The sequence below is a fragment of the Ceratotherium simum genome, chromosome 37 (genome assembly GCF_057802395.1).
Source record: "Ceratotherium simum simum isolate JZ-2026a chromosome 37, ASM5780239v1, whole genome shotgun sequence".
Taxonomy (NCBI): Eukaryota; Metazoa; Chordata; class Mammalia; order Perissodactyla; family Rhinocerotidae; genus Ceratotherium; species Ceratotherium simum.
In genome coordinates, this window is record NC_141936.1 from 18,489,005 (window position 1) to 18,509,257 (window position 20,253).

Consider the following 20,253-nt stretch of genomic DNA (forward strand, 5'->3'; position numbering starts at 1 on the left):
TCCCAAATTCCAGGTACTCAGATATCATGGGACATGTGCAGTGTTGGGGGAGGTTTCTGCTCCTTCCCACTCTGGTAAAAGGCCCATAGAAACTCACCTTATGCCCAGCTCCACATGAAATCTCTTTGAATAACTCTATCAACTTTGACCTCTGATTCTCCCTCACTGTATTTGACCCAGAATGATTCAGGTGGACATAGTGGAGGACAGAGTCCAAATCTCATCTCTCCCCCTCTAACTCCCCATCACCAAAACCTCTCCTCTCCTTTCTAAGTTACAGAGCAAAATCTCACACATATGAATGGATTCAGAGAGATATTTTTATGAAAGGAAAAGGGAAGTATTTTTCTAGACTGGATGCAGGGACAGGAAAAAAATGTTATTTATGAATCGTTGATAGTTACCTACACCCACATCCTCATCGCTTTATTCCAGGAATATGGGTTGATAGCATATGCTGTTGTAGCTCCTAATGTCTCCCTCTGCTCTTGTTCTTTTAATCCTCATACCTGACCCTGTGGCACTATTAAGGAAGACTGCTCTTTGGTAATTCATAGCCCATTTGGAGGTCATCTGAAAAAGTCTTCAAATTAATTAAGATATGCCTCTGATGAAGTATTCCATTTCTGGCTTTAGTGTGGGAGAAGCCTCCAGTCATGTTACTATTTATGGTGCCAGTACTGGTTTGTATCATGTATTTAGCTGCTCCAACTGTTCCAAAGAAAAGTCAGCCTGCCTTTGCGTCTATATTTTTATATATCCTCACTATGACATCAAGCAGCGTTGGAACTGGGACCCTGACTCTCAGACTACGCACTTCCCATAGGGACTGTGGTTAAGATGCAGAGTGGTGTTGGGCTGGAAGGCAGTGGGTGTAGGTAAGTGGGACTTGGGACCACCACCTATTATAGTTCAATGATTGTTTGGGGAGTTTTGATAAAGTGACATTGAGATCTGACCCAGGGGCCAGAGAGAAATCTTACTGTCATTAGAATCAGTTGACTGTCTTGTTTGTAGGGTAGTCTAGGTTGAGGCCAAAGAATTCATCATCATGGGAAAAGATGAGTATTTTTTCTTTTTCTTTTTTTAAGAAAAAAGCTTTTGTGTTGCCTCTCTTCTCCTACCCCACTGTTGGGAAAAGGGTGACAATAGAAAAGAACAGTGAGTGCAAAGAGATTAAAAAAACAAACTCTTGAATATGATTCTAGAACTGTAACAAATCCATGAAAACAGAGCTTGTTTTTAGAGATTCAATTTTATGCTTTTCAGACTTGATATAAAAATAATCATATCTTGTTCTATATATACCTATATACATAATGAATTCTTTTAAAAACACAAATGGAGGAGCAGGAAGGAGGAAAGTCTAAATGATTTAAATTTACCGAACTTGTTGCATGAACATTTTTAGATACTTCAAAAAGATTTAACATAGTCTATAAAAAGATATTTGTAAACTATTACAAACCTACATCTCTTTTTGCTCTTAAAAGATTTGAGTCCACCAACTAAAATTAGATAAAATGATGACTACTATTTTTATTTTTTTTTTGGAAATGTGTTCATTTTAAATATGGAATAAAAAGAAAGGACAAATTTGCATGTGTGGTTTACACGAGCAATGCATTTCGTGATGTGGCTTTGATACAATGTAAGCTGCATGATGGTAGGGACCTCGTCTGTCTTATTAACTGCTTGGGTTCCAGTGTCTACCATAGTGCATAAGGCTTAGTAGATGCTCAATAAATATTGGCTTCAATTAATGAATATATATATGGCCTTACAGATCAGGGACTGGCAACTGTTGGTTTCTCTATCTACATCATCTTACTGCCATATGAATGAAGCATTGTATTCAATTTGGTCTTCCATCTAAAGACATAATCTTATATTCTGAACAGTACACAAGACTACGTATACTGTTAACATATATATATATATGTTAAATCTTTTAAAAGTATCCATGGATATATGTATGTATATATGTACATAATCATAAATTCCTAAATCATTCATAAATCATTTCAATACTTCTAGTTCCTAAACTCTTGGCAGAAAGGAATGCTATCATTATCAAATTAGTAGAAATTCACAGATGATAAATTAAACCTCCTAGTATTAGGAAATGCTTTGAATTTTCTCTTGTTGTCTTGGGGAATTCGTGCCTCCAGTTCCCTTTGCTCTGGATGTTATAATGTTCTCTGTAACTCAAGACCGATGAATGAAACCAAATCTTTGTTATCAACATGATAAGCACATATTCTAGTAGTGTCTATCTTATCAGCAAAGTGAAAATCATCTTATCCCAGCAACAAAGCATTTTAAACACCTGCATTTTACTCCATGGAAATCTTTTCTCTGCTGAGATATATAGTAAAATACAAAAGTTTAGATTTTCTAAAAAGATCTTGTTCAACAATGTGACCCTCCATTCTCGGAGAATTCCTGAGTTTTCTTATGAACACAAATACATCTATTTCCCTAGGAAATAAGATACAGACCTATAGGACATTTACGTTGATGTATTATTTTACTCTTTAATTTCCCGTCTGAAAAGATTGAAGGCAAAAGAGTTACTATGATAGTCAAAAAGACTGATCACAGCAGGTGCCAAGATTCAGACATTATTTGATTGTAGACATTTTATAAAGTGAGCAGAGGGACCCCCACCATATAGGAGATGGAGAATAAATTTCTTTTTCTACCTCAAAATCTTCCACTTGCAAAGTCAGTTCACCAAAAGTGTTCTAAGGAGTTCACTTATAAATATCACCCTAGAGGAAACAAGAACATGTCATTTCCCTCTTTAAAAACTTCCAGTGGCTTCCATCACACTTATAAAGGAATCCAACTCCTCCCTGCAGACCACAAGGCATTATCAGACCCAGAGAGTCTTCCAAACACTTCTGCCATGTTCGTCCATCTCCTTCATATTCACAGTTCTTTTCACCAGACGTTCTCTGCCCGCAGGTCTCCTCATGAACCAGCTAAAATATCATCTCCACACGGAGACCTTCCCTCATTATGCATCTCAAGGAACTCAACTCCTCCTACTAAACTACAAGCTCCATGAGAAGAGGGAATTTTCCATCTCATCTACTACTCTCTTCCTCAGCAGTGGGCTGGTACACAGCAGGAAGGTGTCCATTCAACATTTGTTGAATGACTTTTTCTTTTTTTAGGTGATCAGACATAGGTTTACTTACTTTTTGGTTAAATTATAAATTTCTACTTTAAAATTAAAATACAGTAAAACTGACTTTTATAGTTTTAATAAGTACACTGATCTGTGAAAATACCGTCACAGTCAGGATCCAAAAGAGTTCTATCACTCCAAAACAACTCGTTTGTCCCTCTGTCATCACACCCTAATGGCTAATGATGGTGAGCACATTTTCGTGAGCTTATTGGTGAAATGGCTATTCAAATATATTGCCTATTTTTAAGATTGGGTTGTTTAGTTTTCTTACTGTTGAGTTTTGAGAGTTCTCTAGATTCTAGATAGATGTGCGTTGTTGGAAATGTGTTTTTCAAATGTGTTCTCCCAGCCTTTAATGTGTCTTTTCAGTCTCTTAACAGTGTCATTACCAGAGCAAAAGTGTTGAATTTGGATGAAGTCCGATTTATCCATTTTTTTGCTTTAATGGATTGTACTTTTGATGTCCTGTCTAAGAACTCTTTGCTTAACTCCAGGGAATGATTTTTTTTTTTTAATATGCCTCTTTTTTCTACCCTAATTTTACAAATGAACCTAAGCTCGGCTATCCCTTCAAGGTTAGTCAGCAGTTGATGGAAGATCTTCATTGCTGCCCTGGTGCAATGCCAACGATTTTCTACTCTGCCCTGCACTTAGAATTTTTTCACTTTAGTCTTTGCCTTTTCTGTGTTTGGATTTTCACCATTATCTTCTTCTCTAAATGATATTCTTTTTTAAAATATCTGGAGGAAACTTTTTCAGACAGTATGAGTAATAGTCACAGAGTTTTCCTTGTTAAGGATATGAATGAGGACACAGAGGAGTATGCAGATCCTGGCACCACTTGTGTCAAAAAATGCAGAAATAATAATAAGTATTTTGTATATCTTTACATATGCATAAAAAACTCTGGAAGGATAGGCAAAAATGAATAATAGTGGGTACTTGGATGCTGGGGACAGTGGATTATAAAAAGGATGAGAATGAAATGTTTCAGTCTACAACTTTTAAAACACATTTTTAATTTTTAAATGGTGTAATGTTATTCTTTATTTAATAATAGGTAAATAAATAAAATAAAAACTTGTCAAACAAAAATAATATATTTAAATATAAAAGGTCATGTGTAATCATTTTTGTTTTCAAAAGCAGACTGAAAATATTGTCACACCACATGGTCACTAAGTTATACAGTTGGGGTAGATTTGTAGGTCTTTTGTAGTTAAGGTTCAGCTTCTCAACAATATTCAGACTATTGTAAGAATTTCAAATGTTAGCAAATAAATTTTCTGCCATACTAGAGAAGGAAACATAAATTACTAAAACTGCTAAGAAGGCTGAGAAAACTTAAATTTCAATTCCTTTACTGATTAAAATTGGTGAATTCTTTCAGCTAATGGCTTTCATGTAGTATTTAAGTGAATATTACTTTTATAATAATTACAAAGCCCCTCATATTAACTTGTAGCTGGTAAAGGAATACGATTTTGGAAAGAAGGTTCCATTTAGGTGGTGAACATTGACACTGAAGGAAATATGATGATATTTAGGAGGATTTTATAACGTGGCTGGCTAACCTCACCAAGATCATCAAACATAATCAAGGTTTTAAAAGTTGATTGACAGTTATGAATTAGTGTAGGCAGGTAAAAATATGAGAGACACATTTATGCATATGGTTAAAGATGAATGAACTAATTTTTCTTGGATTATAGGCCCATGAACCTACAGCTTTTGCAATGAATAAAAGAAGCCTCTATGTAAGTCTTGAGACATTTCTCTGTATTTGCTCCTTGACTCTATTTTTTTTTCAGTCTAGCTGATTTAATTAAATATTCTCTAAAACACTGGATGTTAAGAAACGTACAAAATCTAAGATCCTGAGATCTCCCAATTTAGCGTTGATTAAAATCAATGAGTTTGGAGTTTTCCTTTAAATCAAAAGCTGCTGGTTTTCAGCAAATCTTTATTTTTGAAGAAACAGCTTTTCCTTTGTGTAACAAAAAGGCTTAGGAAAGCTTCTTAAAAAAAAAAAAAAAAAAGCTTACAGGCTGCTGAGTCTTAAAATAGCCTTTAAGGACAGCCCCAGAAATAGCAAGGTGTGCTAATGCACCAGGCACAAAACCAGAGGAGTGTAGCATCTTCCCTAGTTCAGCACAAGCCCCTTGCTGGGGCACATCCTCTGATTCAGTACCACTATTGTGTTGTGTCTTTCCTGGAACTCATTAAAGCAGAGGTCATTTCTTTTATTTCTTTTCCTTTATCCCATTTCTTAAACAGCCTATATCATTGTTGTGCAAAAATTAGGTACACAATATGTATCATTGATTGATGAAAATACAGAAACTTTGAGTTCATACAAAAATGTATTTCCCATGACTGTGTTTCTCTAATTGCAATGAACTTGATATTTACTAAATGCCCTCTATATACTAGACGTTGTACCATGTGCTGGATGTTCATAGATAAGAGACTTTGCCTCCGCTCTTAAGTAATCCACCATATGGAATAAAGGAAGAAAATGCAGATTTTTGAAATATGTATTGTATGTAACATTTTTTAAGAAGTACTTCTGTTTAGTAATTAAATGTTGATGATAGAAATGTGGAAATGAATATAAATATCATTTATCTCAGTATTAGCTAAAGTAACGAGAGTACAAGATGTATTGAGGCACTAGGAAATGTGAGAAAGCAAAACAAATACTGGTGGAAAATTCCTATAATTAGTCTGAAAATGTTTTAAGGGTAAGAAATTCTCAGATAAAGACAATTTAAGGATTATGTGTACTTTGAGTACCCACTTGGACATTGGTTAATTTTAGAATTCTTTTATTTCTGTAGGGAAAGATTGCTTCTTTGCAATGTATTGATGGAGCGGAATAAGTTCTAGAATAAATTGACCCCCAGATGTATAATGACTTGATACAATAGTTTATTTCTTGCTCTTATAATGGGGCAGATGAATGAGTTGGTAGAATGGCTCATCTCCATGAATTCATTCAAGGACTCAGGCTTAGAGAAGCACAACCATCTCCAACATGTAGTTTCTAAGGTCACTCTGAGGTTGTCTCCATTCTAGTAGAAAGAAGAAAGGAAACATGGAAGGGGGTTAGTGGGAGGTTTCCATGGACCATAGCTGGAAGTGACATACTTCGCTTCTGCTCACTTTTCATTGGCTAGAGTTTAGTCAATGGCTACACCTAACTGCAAAGGAGACTGGGAGAGGTAGTCTAGCCGTGTGCCCAGGATAAAGAGGAGAATATAGATTCTGGTGAATATCTGTAAGTCCCTGCCATAAACAGCGGGGTTGGGAAGAGTGATTGCCCTGTTAGTTGGTATAATGACCTGCTCTATCAGTTCAGTTTACACAAGTTGTCTTCAGATATCAAACAACTCGTAAAATAAGTGACTGTGATGGATGGTCCCAGATTTATATATTAATTGAAGATCTCATTTTCATTTAATAGTGGATTAGTTTTTTTCCCCCCTCGGAAGAGCCATCTGCTAGGAAATTTGGCTTTCCAATTGAATCAAGGCTTTTGCTAATAGAAAAAAAAGTTGTATCATTTTCTCTTTGTTTTTTGTTTGTTTTATCTCTGTAAGCTAATCCTTTCCAGCAATGAATGTGAGTAGAAGCGATGCAATTTTAAGTCAATAACGTTAATGAGTTTTAGTTCACGTTATTGCTACTATTGTGAAAATTTTGGAGATGAATGGGTCTGGAACTGGTGGCAAGGGGAAAGCCCGTGGAGTTCACATTTTGCAGACATTCATTTGCTCATTCATCTGCAAATATTTATTGAGTTCCTGTATATGCTGGGCTAACGCAATGGACATGTTCCAAGCAATGGGCATTGACTACGTATCAGACTCCACGCTGGGTGGCATACATCTGTTTCCTCTTTTAATCCTCCCCAAATCCTCCTGAGGCAGAAGTTAAAGCCTCTGAAAAATCGAAAGGCCGACGAGATTAAGTCACTTATCCAAGGTCACTTGTTAGTCAAAGACAGAAGTAGAGCTATGATTAGAAACCAAATCTGCATGACTCTAAAATTGTACCCTTTCCAATACACCATCCTGACTCCTTAGGTAATTGTATATTTGCCTTATCATCAGCAGGACTGTGAGACCTTGATATACATTCGCACATGAAATGAAGTAATGGGGCAGGAAGGAGTTAAGGGATTTCAGGTGCTACCAGTTTATACTTTCCCCCACTAGGCTTGCAAGCAGTTTGAACATGAGCCAGGACCTTTGAACATCAAGCACAGATGTTTTGTCCTCCTTCCACCAACGTGGGAAAAGTTTCTGAAAGAGGAATTGAGAAAGGCTGGAGAGAAAATAATCCGTTGTTTTCTAAAAAATTTATATCACTGTGATGCTTTCCTCAGGAACTATTTATGCCAGCCCCAAACAATCAAGGCAAAATAATGCACCTCTCACAGAATGCCAAGAACATTCTGAGAGATGCTGGAGCATTCGTGGTAATGACAGACTTGTGATGGCCACGTGTGCTTCTTGGCCTGAACCCAGGTTGACTAGTATGATTTGGTGGTTCTGACCAAAAAAGACCTGTGGCCACGGGGTACCGTTGGGTCCTTCAGGGCCTGACATCCTAACCAGGTTCAATTATGTGACCCTGTGATTACAGGACCAGGGCAGATCTCATAGGACAGTTGTGATTACCATTAATAAATTCATAGCCCACTAATCAACAAATCTGGGTCCAACTTTGATAGACGTAAAAATTGCTTGACTGAAAAAACCCATATGTTTATTTATAAGCATTCTCTTATTATATTTACCATTTACTGTAAGCATTGAATGTTGATTTATTTTGTACCGATTAATTGATCACCTACTATCTACCTAGCCTGGGGATAAAGTTGTGAACATTCTGACAAAATTCCTGCCCTGATGACACTTACCTTCTTGCAGGGGAGACAAGCAGGCATAGAAATACAAGTTAAATAACGTTATAGGTAATAATGAGAGATGAAGTATTTAGAGGTAAAGGGGCAACTTACTCTCAAGGGACCAGCCTAAGGGACAAGAACTAGTGAGGCAGGAGGGGAAGGCCCTTTGACACAGATCAGGGAGGGTGTTGGAGAGACATATGAGCAGAGACAGGAGTGAATGAGGAGAATGTGGGAAAAAAGTGTTCAAGGCACAGGAAACAGCAATTTAAGTCATCCTGAGCCAGGAAGGGGGAGAATGGACAAAGAAAATAATCTAAGAGTAGTCCAGGGGCTCTTAGGCCATGGTAAAGACTTTGAATTTTATTCTAAATCTGAAGGGAAGCTATTGGATTTTTTAAGGGAATTACTAAAACCTGATTTACATTTGTAAGTGATTACTATTGTACCTAGTAATCTACACTAGAGTAAGAATGGAAGTAGAGAAGGTTCTCAAATTCTTCCATCTAAGACATGAGGTTGGCTTGGCTCAGGATGGCAATGATAAATGCAATGAGGCAGGCAAGGAAACTTTGAGTCAGAGAAAGACTGTTTTAGCTACAGTTTATACCGAGGTGAGACATACAAGTGCCTTGTCCTCTGTGAATTTACCCTCTAGTGGGGAAGGCAAGAAATCTACAGATAAACTAATTACAGAAAAATCAGGAATCATATCAAATCATATCAAGAGGTGGAGTGCAGAGAACTGAAATAGGAGAATGGTATGAAAAGTGACTGGGTGGCTAGGGAAGAGCTCTTTTTTTTTTTTCTCTGAACTTCTAATTTTCATACCGTTTCAGGCATAGAGAAAAGTTTCAAGACTAGTTACTGTTCACCCAGATTCCCCAATGTGAAATTTTAGTATATTTGCTTTCTCTCTCTCCCTCACACACACATATGCTCGCACACACACGTGTAAATATAAGTGTTTGCTTTCTCATTTCAGAGTAAGTTGTAGACATTATGCTCCCTTACCTCTAAATACTTAAGTTTATATTTCTTGAAAGAAAGGGCATTCTCTTACAAAAGAACACTACAATTACCAAAATCAGAAAACTAGCGTGGATACAATACTATTGCCAAATCTACGACCTTATTCAGTTTTGACCGATTTTCCAAATAATGTGTGTTTTTTTTTTAGCAAAAGAAAATCCCAGATCATGCATAGCATTCAGTCTCCTTTAATTCAGAACAGTTTCTCAGTCTTTCCAGTGTTTCATGAGGTTGATACTTTTGAACAAGAGTATAAGCCAATCCTTTTATGGACTGTCCTTCTGTTTACTCATGATTAGAGTGAGATGAGGTACTTTTGGTAAGAATACCGTGGAAGTAATGTTGGGCCTCATATCAGGAGGCACATGATGTGTATTTCTTATTGCTAATGATGTCAATTTTGATCAGTTGGTTAAGGTGATGGCTGCCATATTTCTTTATGCAGTAAAATTTGCAGTTAGTAAGTATCTCATGGGGAGATACTTTGTAAATATCCTGCTACTTCTCAAACTTTCACCCACTAGTTCTATAATCACAATTCCTATGATTCTTACTTGAATCAATTATTATTATGACAATTTCCAAATTGTAATTTTCTAGTCTCGTTATTCCTTCTACATTTGTTGGCTTCCTCTTTTCCTTTATTGATTTATTTATATCAGTGTGAATACTTGAATTCTTATATTATTCAATGGTTTGCAATAATTTACCATTATTATTTACTTTGATTGTCTGAATGTCCCAGATTTGGCCAGTGGGAGCACCTTCATTTTGGCCCCTGTGTGCTTTGGACATGTCCCCATCATTTATTGAGGTCTTCCTTACTTTTTGGCTCCACAACGTTTCCGTCTTTTATATTTCCTGACCCAGCCCTGCAAAGAGAACATCTTTTAGAAGATCTTTTAAGCTAAAATCTTAGTGACAAGGAGTAGGCAGCCATGCAGAGAGCAGGGAATTAAGGGGTGGGAAGGGCAGAGAGAACAAGCAGTGCAAGGAGAAAAAGTAGAGATGTCTGGCAAAGTTCAAGGATCAGGAAGAAAGCCAACGTGATGTGAGTGCGACAGATGAGAGGGAGAATGACATTAGATGAGTTCAGAGGGACCCAGAGGTTTCCATCAGTATTATTATGAGCAAATGATATTGAATATATATAATATTCTATATATTTTGATCATTGCTATGAAAGCTTTGAGTCCACCTATACTGGTAGGGAAAAGGGCTCTCTGAGAGGGCCAAGAGGTGGGAGACAGACAGAAAAAGGAAAAAGATAGCATTGAAAAGAAGCAAAGAGGGCCCCAGTCCTTGGTCTCAGGATAGGACCCTCTAACGGTGAAAAGCAAATAAACGCCGACACTGATTCTTCCACAGACCCGAAGCAAAGAGCAACAGATGATAATATAAGCTCTGGTTTTGCTGACCACCCAGAGAAGAGTATTTGCGATTCAGCAGTGTTACGGAGTACAGGAATGTGGAGGAAACAAGGTACAGAAATGATCCTTAGGGAGACACGGCAGCAGCAGAAGGAGGCTGCAGTGAGTGAAGACCTCCTGAGACTGTAGAAAGCGTGCTTAGGAAATAGAGAGGAAATGTTGAGGCTCTGTAGGCAGCAGGCTTCTAGGAACATACCTGAGAAAGATTAGCCTTAGTCTAGTAAGGTTAACGTGAACCTCGAAGAGGGTTGCTTCAGGAAAGAAAGAGCACGATGCAGCCTGGCTCCTTTCGCTAATAGGTCACGGAGAGAAGAGCATAGCATTTCCTAGTGCAGCGGTATTGGCAATTAGATGAAAGCACCTGCATTTATGATCTGGGTTTTGAGAAATTTGTATAGAGCCTGGCCACAGCGTTTATTTGCTCCTGGGCTTCTGAGACCTCACCTTAAAGAGCTCCATTCAGATCTTGTTGAAGTAGAATCACTGAAAAAGTTGGAGCAGGAGAATGAAGCAGTAGCTGCTGAAGACGGTCTTGCACTTTCTGAACTGGTCCTGAGCAAATGCAGAAACCCCCCGAATCCAGGTGGGTCCAATTTACCGGCTCTCCTGCTCTTGATCTCGGGCACTAATTGCTTGTCTGCAACCTCTTTCTCTCTCCCACCTAAGCTTGGCCACTCATGTGTTGTCTTTCCCCTTCTTTTATTGATCTATTTCTATCAGCGTGGACTGATGGATTCTTATTTTATTCAATGGCTTTACTATTATTAGTGAAACTGATAGGCGTTGTTCATACTTTTATTATGTTACCATTTTTACTCCGTATTATAATTTGTCCAACACAAATAACTTTTGCCTCTCCCATTGAACTGTGAACTCCTTGAGAGCCACAAGCACAGTGCCTGGCATGAAACTGGTGCCCCATAAATGTTTGTTGAACAAGGGAATACACAAGCAAATTACCAGGACCCCAGAGACAGATATTAACAAGCAGATATTAACCAGATAGATATTAACCACCATCAACTGAAAAGATACTGTAGCCGATTTAACTGCTGTTGGTTAGAGTTAGTTGTTCAGAAATGTGTGTGGGTGTGTTGTATATCCTCTAGCCAGCTATTATTATGAAAAAAATGCTAAATCCTAAAAATATTTAATAAATGTTCCTTATAATGAAAAAATGTCGAATTGGGTCCACTTTCAACTTGGTTTTCTATATGTTTTCAAGAGATGATTTAAAACAAGTTCTCATGATCTGGGGTTTTCTTCTCTTTTTAATTGAATATTGAACTGTTTGAATCTCTCTAGGATTTAAAAGTGCCTAAGGAGGGCCGGCCCCGTGGCTTAGCGGTTAAGTGCGTGCATTCTGCTGCTGGCACCCCGGGTTCCGATCCCGGGCGCACACCGATGCACCGCTTCTCCGGCCATGCTGAGGCCGCATCCCACATACAGCAACTAGAAGGATGTGCAGCTATGACATACAACAATCTACTGGGGCTTTGGGAGGAAAATAAATAAAATCTTTAAAAAAAAAAAAAAAAGGTGTCTAAGGAACAAAGCAAATGATCCTAGACATCTTCCTTCCCACTTCGAGGGCCTCAGGTTTTCCACGTATAAACGCACATATTGAAGTTATGCTCTCTGGCCTTCTGGTCTGAACAGTCCAGAGCTCTGTGGACCCCAATCAAAGTGGGTGATTGGCTGTTTAATGCTCTGTGAGCCTTACTAATCACGACTTAATTATGGGGCTTGCTAAAAATAAAATAGAGATGCTGGATAGAGATTCAAAAATGCATTGTTATTGGTATTTTTGATTAAAATTAAAACATAACAGTGGGATCCAAGTCAGGAATCTTTTTCTATCTAAGACCTTCCCTGGTCCAAAAGTTCATTTTTCTTTTGGGCTATTGTCTTGACGAATACACGCTACTCTTGGAGACTTAGCTTCCAGCACTGTGCTTGTTGACATGTGTGTTTTCTCATTTTCTGGGAGAGTTTCAGGAGGTCTGCACTGTGTTCTATTCCTTTTTCCATACCCAGCATTTAGTCCAGAACCCAGCACATAACAGGTGTTCAACAAATAATTTTATTACTGAATAGGTGTATGTGTGTACATATGTGATACATATATATGATTAAGGAACTATGGAAATCAAGAGTGAAAAATAACATATTTTGTTCATAAATACCTTTTTCCCAAAAGAAAGGAAAAAGGAAAACATAGAGTGCCTTTGTAAAATACTGGCAGCTTGATAATGAGTGTCTTTTTAAAAAACAGCTAAAGAAATTTCTCTTCGATAACAGCTTTATTTTTTAAAAAGACACGGGTAATTTATAATCTAATGCCCTAATCACTCAAGAATATCTGTTTAAATGAAACAGTAGATGAATGAATGAATGAATGATTTTGCTAAAAACAAAGAGCTTTCTTTGGAATTGGTAAAATTAAGGTCCCTTCAAATTTATTTTAAATGTAAAATAAAATACACATATATACAAATAGAATACATGCACACACACACACACCCACGATTAGAAATGCTTTTTCTTTTACTCCCAGGCTGTCCAGTCAGTCTGCATGTAACCATACCTTTAAGGTATGTCGGGGGGATAGTAACTTGAGCTGGTTTGGCAGCTTCTGAGTGGATGGTGGAGAGAGTGCAGCTTTGAATGGGCCCTTTGATGGAGCCAAGCATCTCCCATCTCTGAGCGCCTCACTCTCATTAGCACTTGCCCCTTGGGCAGCCCTGGGCCAAAAGGAAAGCAGACAGGAGCGCACCCCATGCTGGGCATCAACCTATCAAGGAGGGCCTTCCTGTCTGTCTTTGTTGCTGGGGCTCCCATTCAATGGCTTGTTTCCCACTGGCTCTCGAGAGCCATCCTTTACTGAGTTGGCTTCCTCCTTTCCAGGTTGCTGACCTGAAGACACCCATGCAAATAGCTGCTTTGGGGGAGCTGTGGCCCTGGTGCTCAGGGCGCCCACAGCTGGCCATACTCCATTGCGAAATAGTAAATGCTCAAAACTTTTGCTCCATTCCCAGGGGGACCCCCCATTAAAGTGATTTTGCATTCACTACCTGCCAACAGGACCTGTACGCGAGCCAAAAGGAGCAGCAGATTAAGCATAATTATGAATTCTGAGTGGAATGGAGTAGTCGGAGATTGTTTTTCATGAAAGACCTATTTTTTCCTACTGAAAATTCACATAAGGAATTATTGAATGCTTCGTGGAGTCTTTATATTTAAATGCTTTTTGCAATTAATGCTTCCCCTTGGTCTTTCAGGAAACAGATAGAAAACCTCTCAAACTTGAAAGCTGTTCTTAGAATTGGATTTTGATTTGCTCAGGATTTGTATCTAATCAGCACCAAAGTTTCTAGAAAGGTATTTTAACATTTATTAACAGGAACTGGTAGAAAATGTAAGACATTTCCCAGGCTTAGTTGTCAATGAGCAGCTAATCCCTAAGGATTTATAAAGCAGCCCAACTGAGTAAGGATTCAAAAGCCTCTTGCAGGCTCTTCTTAAGGGCTTAACGTGTCCCCATCAGGAACAAGTCAATCGCAGCATTTATTCTTTTAGTTTTTCCTTCATAAATGGAAAAAGATAGTCCAAGATGCTGAACATAAAAATATTTGCACTGCCTGCATACACATCAATTCACTACTATGAATGTTTACCATGTAGCAACTTTTCCTAATTTGATATAAAATTACTAACACATCTCCTCATTGTTTTCCTCATGTTGTCCATATATTTTCCCTCTTCTACATATTTTTATCTGCACATCGGAGTATTATTCAAGATTTCTTTACGGATGTCCAAATAATCTGTTTACTTTTCTAAAGCCCATCACAAACTGTCATCATACTATTTAAAAGGAAGATCAGATGTTATGTGATATCAAGTCAAAATATTGAATTTTTAACTAGCCCAGTAGAATGCGAGAAGGTGATAATGATAAAGATAATAACAATGATAAAAGCTAGAAGGTCCCGTGCACTTACAATATATCAGATACATGCCAAACTCTCTAAGTCTTTTATCTTTTTAAATCTTCACAAATCTATGTGGTAAATACTATTATCTTTATAGATGGGGAAACTGAAGCTTGGAGGGCTCAAATTGCTGTCCTAAAATCATGGGGCAATTTTTGGCTGGAGGCTGAAATTTTGATGCTTGCATGCATATGTCCCACGGATGCTGAAGATATTTTTTTAAATCGTTTTTTTAAGTTGCTTTTAGAGTAAGCTTATAGAACACACAAGAAAAATCAGTCTCGTTTCTTTCTAATCATCTTTATATAAAACCTCCCTATTTCCTATATTCTTAAAAATTATTTAAATATATTCATTCTGTGCAGTTTAAAAGCAGCTAATGCATTTGCTTACAAGAAAATCCAGATGTTTATTTAAAGCTGCATAGCCCCCAAATTTCAGTTGAATTAAATTTTCACTTGTTATCCAATTGTGTGTTTGGGAGAGAAAAATGAAACCCACTTTTATTTAGAATCTTAAATCATCCGTATGGTACATTGGTGATTAATAAGACTTGGTTTATTTTCTTAGTTGTTTACAAAGTTATGTTTAACCATTCCTACTGGTATGTAATGATAAAGCCAATGTAAGACAAGAATAAAACAGTAAGATATATTCTGCCCTTACGTAATCTGTACCTCTTTGTGAATTTAACACCCTATGGAATTAATGGTTTATGTTTTTAGCCATATTAATGGAGCTATTTTTTTTGACAAGATGGATTATATTGCTTTTTTGGTCACTGATATTTGGTTATTTAAATGGCTTAAAACAGTATCCAATTAATCTCCACATTAACGTCGATTACTCATTGAATACAAGACACTTCGTTAGTCTGGATTTTGTGGTTGTTTTTAACTTTTTTTTATGAGGAAGATTGGTCCTGAGCTAACATCTGTTGCCAATCTTCCTCAGTTTTTCCTTTTTTTCTCCCCGAAGGCCCAGTAGATAGTTGTATGTCACAGTTGTATATCCTTCTAATTGCTCTATGTGGGACACTGCTTTAGCGTGGCTTGATGAGTGGTGTGTAGGTCCACACATGGGATCCAAACCTGCGAACCTTGGGCCACTGACGTGGAGCGCGTGAACTTAACCACTATGCCACCGGGCTGGCCCCTGCTGTTTTTAACTTTAAAAAAAGTCTCACTTTGTACTGAATAGTCAGAAAACTTTGAATCTACCCATTCATTGTTTGGTTAACCCATATGGATGGATGCTGCGTGTGAGGTAAAATTGTTGCCATTGTTAAACATGGAGGCCTGAAGTTTCTTAAAACATTTTCAAGGTAAAAAGCACAGTGCAGTGTAAGGGGGCAGAGTATTTATCCAGCCTAGTTATTTTTATCCCTTTTTCTCACACTTCCATTGTTCAAACACAGTAGTGGCCATATAGAATGACCTGGAAAGACATCAAAGAAATGTTTTTCTCACTTTAAATGTGAGCATTCTGGGCTGGCCCCGTGGCTTGGTGGTTGAATGCGCGTGCTCCACTGCTGGCGGCTCGGGTTCGGATCCCGGGCGCGCACCGAGGCACCGCCTCTCCCGCCATGCTGAGGCCGCGTCCCACATACAGCAACTAGAGGGATATGCAGCTATGACATGCAACTATCTACCGGGGCTTTGGAGGGAAAAATAAATAAATAAATAAAATCTTTAAAAAAATAATAATAATAAATGTGAGCATTCTGATCTTCAAATACCTGAAAAGCCTTGGAAAAGTGCACTGAGTCCCCTCTGATAATAGCCTTTAAGACCAACTGGTAGTTGATAAATAACAACTGTATAGCTCTTAAGGGAAGGAGATGGGAGGTGAGGGGGTGGAAGGAAACTGGGTGGTATGTACATTTGTGGTTGCATAAAAATGAAAGAGCAAATAGTTATAGAGCACCTATGAAGTGACAACCTGAGAGAGTATGTTTTCCAGAACATTATAAGAAGTAAATATCCTGAACGGAGGACTGAGGTTGATTGATGATATAAACATCTTAAATAATTTGAACATGCTGTGAGAGTTTTTGGGTAAATTTCTATAGCTACTGAATAATGAAAGCACTGATAATACAAGCTAATGTATATGTAATATAAATGCTCTCATTTAATTTCCTCAACAACCCAATGAGTCAGGTACTATTATGACTGGTATTTTTCAGATGAGGTAACTGGAGATTAGAAAGTTTTAGAAATATTGTACTTAGTCTCTCAGCCAATGGGATGAAAATGACAGAAGTACACCATTAAACGAGTATTATGTCAAATCAAAAACTGTGCAAAGTTAAACCAAACCATTGATGGGGGAGAAGATGTGATGGAAAACACACTGGATTTTATTAGTTCTTATAAGGGTGGGGGCAGGAGTTAGGGAGACCTATATAACAAGCAACAGCAAAGATGTTCAGTCTATGTGATAATTTATACATTGGAGGAAAATTTATATATTTATATTAACCATAGAAAGATTTTGAACCTTGCTTATGGTTTTCCGTGCTTCCTTTCAAGGATTGTAAATGGAGGCTCAAGACTACTTGTTTATTTGTTAAAATACTGTCAAGCAGGGAGATCTGGCTCCCAATCCCAAGCAAAGATTCCCACAGCGTGGAGGACCACAAAGATTGTAACAGTGCCAACTCCAGAAGGAGGAGCCCACTCTATCACCTAGGAGTTTGGAGTCGCCACGAAGGACTCAATACGTAAGATGCTAGTTGGAACAATGATTTACTCACAGACAAGAGAAAAGATGCAAAAAGATTAGTGTCTGTAGCGTGCTCTGGTCTCCCAGGGCTAGTGGGTCCCTCCCAATAGTCAATGCAGGACAATGGGCTGCATGCACCCTCTTGTGCTGCAGGTGAAGACTCTCTTCTCTGGGGATGGGGTCACATATACTAATGGGAGCAGACATACATATGATGCACATGCTTAAGCTGTACAAGGAAGTCAACTGCATACCCAAATAGGGATAGATTTCTTCTAATAAGGAAGAAGAATCTTGGGCCAACTGAAAACACAGCCCCTGGCCTCCATTTAAGGGAGTGTTCTAGGCCCAGGGCACTGATTGGGCAATCCCAGGGAGGGGGTGACACGCCCACAGTGGATTCTTCCCCAACAAATACTACATGTAGGATTCCTGCCCTGATGGATTATCTCACCCTGCTGCCTCTTCCCTTTAGGTTAAGGCCTGTGGTCATGGCCTCTATGGTGCATGGTGGCTGTACAGGTGGGGTGAGCTGTACAGTGATCTTACGCATCATCCATCATGTTGCTCTTCATGGAAGGAGTTGGAGGGCTTAGGATGTGATATGAAAATCTCATTCCAGTAACTTAGATGTGCTTCCTTCAAGTTAGCAGGAGTAGAGAAAATGGGGTGCAGATCTTTCGCTTATTGCTCTAGGATGAGGGAACGTGGAGTCTGACATGAGGAATGGTCAGTTGGAGGTGGAAAAACAACCAATTTCCATTTCTCAGGCCAAGGACCATCTTCAGATCGTCCATCTATACAGCCCTCAAAACCTAAATCACCAAAGAGAGTCAAAACAATAAAACATAAATAAATCATATAATTATCTAGTAGAAATAAAAATTTAAATAGGAATAAAATAGTTAAAGCCAAAAATGGAAAATAAAGTAACAACATGTAGGAGAAAGGAAGACAAAATTATGATTTGAAGTTTTAAATGGAGTTCTGGGGGCCGGCCCTATGGCTTAGCCGTTAAGTGCGCACGCTCCACTACTGGCAGCCCGGGTTTGGATCACAGGCGCGCACCAACGCACCGCTTCTCCGGCCATGCTGAGGCCACGTCCCACATACAGCAACTAGAAAGATGTGCGACTATGACATACAACTATCTACTGGGGCTTTGGGGGAAAAAAAAAGGAGGAGGATTGGCAATAGATGTTAGCTCAGAGCCAGTCCTTCTCAGCAAAAAACGAGGAGGATTAGCACAGATGTTAGCTCAGGGCTGATCTTCCCCACAAAAAAAAAAAAATAAAAAATAAAAATAAATGGAGTTCTGTACTAATGAGTAAGTGATACGAAATGAGAAGAAAGATTAAAGTAATCAAAAATAAAATAATAAATGGCCATAAAATGGTTAAACAATGCTGTGGACTGAATGGTGCCCTCCTAAATTCATATGTTGAAGCCCTAACCCCAATGTGATGTTATTGGAAATAGGGCCTTTGGGAGATAATTAGGTTTAGATGAGGTCGTGAGGGTGGGGCCCCGTGATGAGATTAGTGCCTTTAAAGGAAGAAACACCAGAGAGCTTCCTCAGTCTCTCTCTCCCTGCCATGTGAGGATAGAGTGAGAAGGTGATAATCTGCAAGCCAGCAAGAGAGCTCTCACCAGTCCCCAACCATGCTGGTGCTTTGACCTCAGACTTCTAGTCTCCAGAACTGCATGAGAAATAAATTTCTATTGTTTAAACCACTCCATCTAGGATATTCTCTTAGGGCATTCTGAACTGACTAATACAAGAAATTATCTTAAGAGGAAAAATAAAGATTATAAATATTTTTAATAGAAAAATACCAATTAGAGTATCAAAAAGAAGAACAAAGCATAATAGACTAACATTATCTAAGTTTAATTTAATAGAAGAATGTGATTAGTAAATACAAACATCTTAAAACCTCAGCAATATAAAGAAGAAACAATGAAAGAAAGAGAATAAATGAAGAAAAACATTCAAGAAAAAGAAATAGTGCAAAGGTGAAGGTTGAACAGCTCTGCAGCAAGGTAAGTAGGTCATTGAGTGGAGAAGGCCACAGATGACCAACGAGCCAGTTTCTGTGGTCCTGCCGGCCAGGGTGGGTTCCTCTGTGTCGAGAGCAGTTCTTCAGATTAACTGCTGGCTGACAGTGAGTCCTTAGATCCTGCCCGTTGGCTCTTGCTGATGGTTGATACCCCTCTAGCCATCACACATCTCTCACTCCTCGTGGCCAAGTTTACTATCCGCTGCAGATGATCCCAGCTGCTCTCCCCACCTGGGATACAGAGGTGTAAAAATCCAACATCCCACAGTCACACAGAATTTGGACTGAGTCCCTCCTTCCCATCCATCTCACTTTTCCTCCTTCTCTATATTCGTTTTCTTTATCCACTAAAAAATACTTACTGGGAGCCTTCAATGTATTAGATGCCATGCCAGATGCTGGATGTACAATGGAGTTTATCAAAATGAAGCAAGAGTGTTGCCCTCTTGAAGTTTTCATTCTAGTGGATGGATGGTAGAGGAAGGCTAAAAACCATTACACAAATCCATATTTTTAAAAGTCAACTGCTATGAAGCAAGCAAACAGCATGCTGAGAACAAACAGAAAGGGGGCTGTATCTTCAGATGGAGCTGTCACGGAAGGCCTCCAGGGATCTAAGTTGAGACGGAAGTATGAGAAGAAGCCAGAAGAAGAGTCTGGGTAGAGGAGGGAACAGTGCAAAAAGTCCATAAGTCAGAGAGAACTTAGCCTGTTCATGGACCCCCCAAAAATGGACCTCTGAGCATGAGGGGGAGCAGGAGGAAGGTGGGAGGGAACCATGGGCCTCTCTAGGTGTATATAGCAATTAAAGACAGGTTTGGCCTCTTGAGAAGTTGACCTTCTGGAAATGTATTATGATTGCCTACCTTTTTTTTTTCTTTTAATTTTTTTCAAA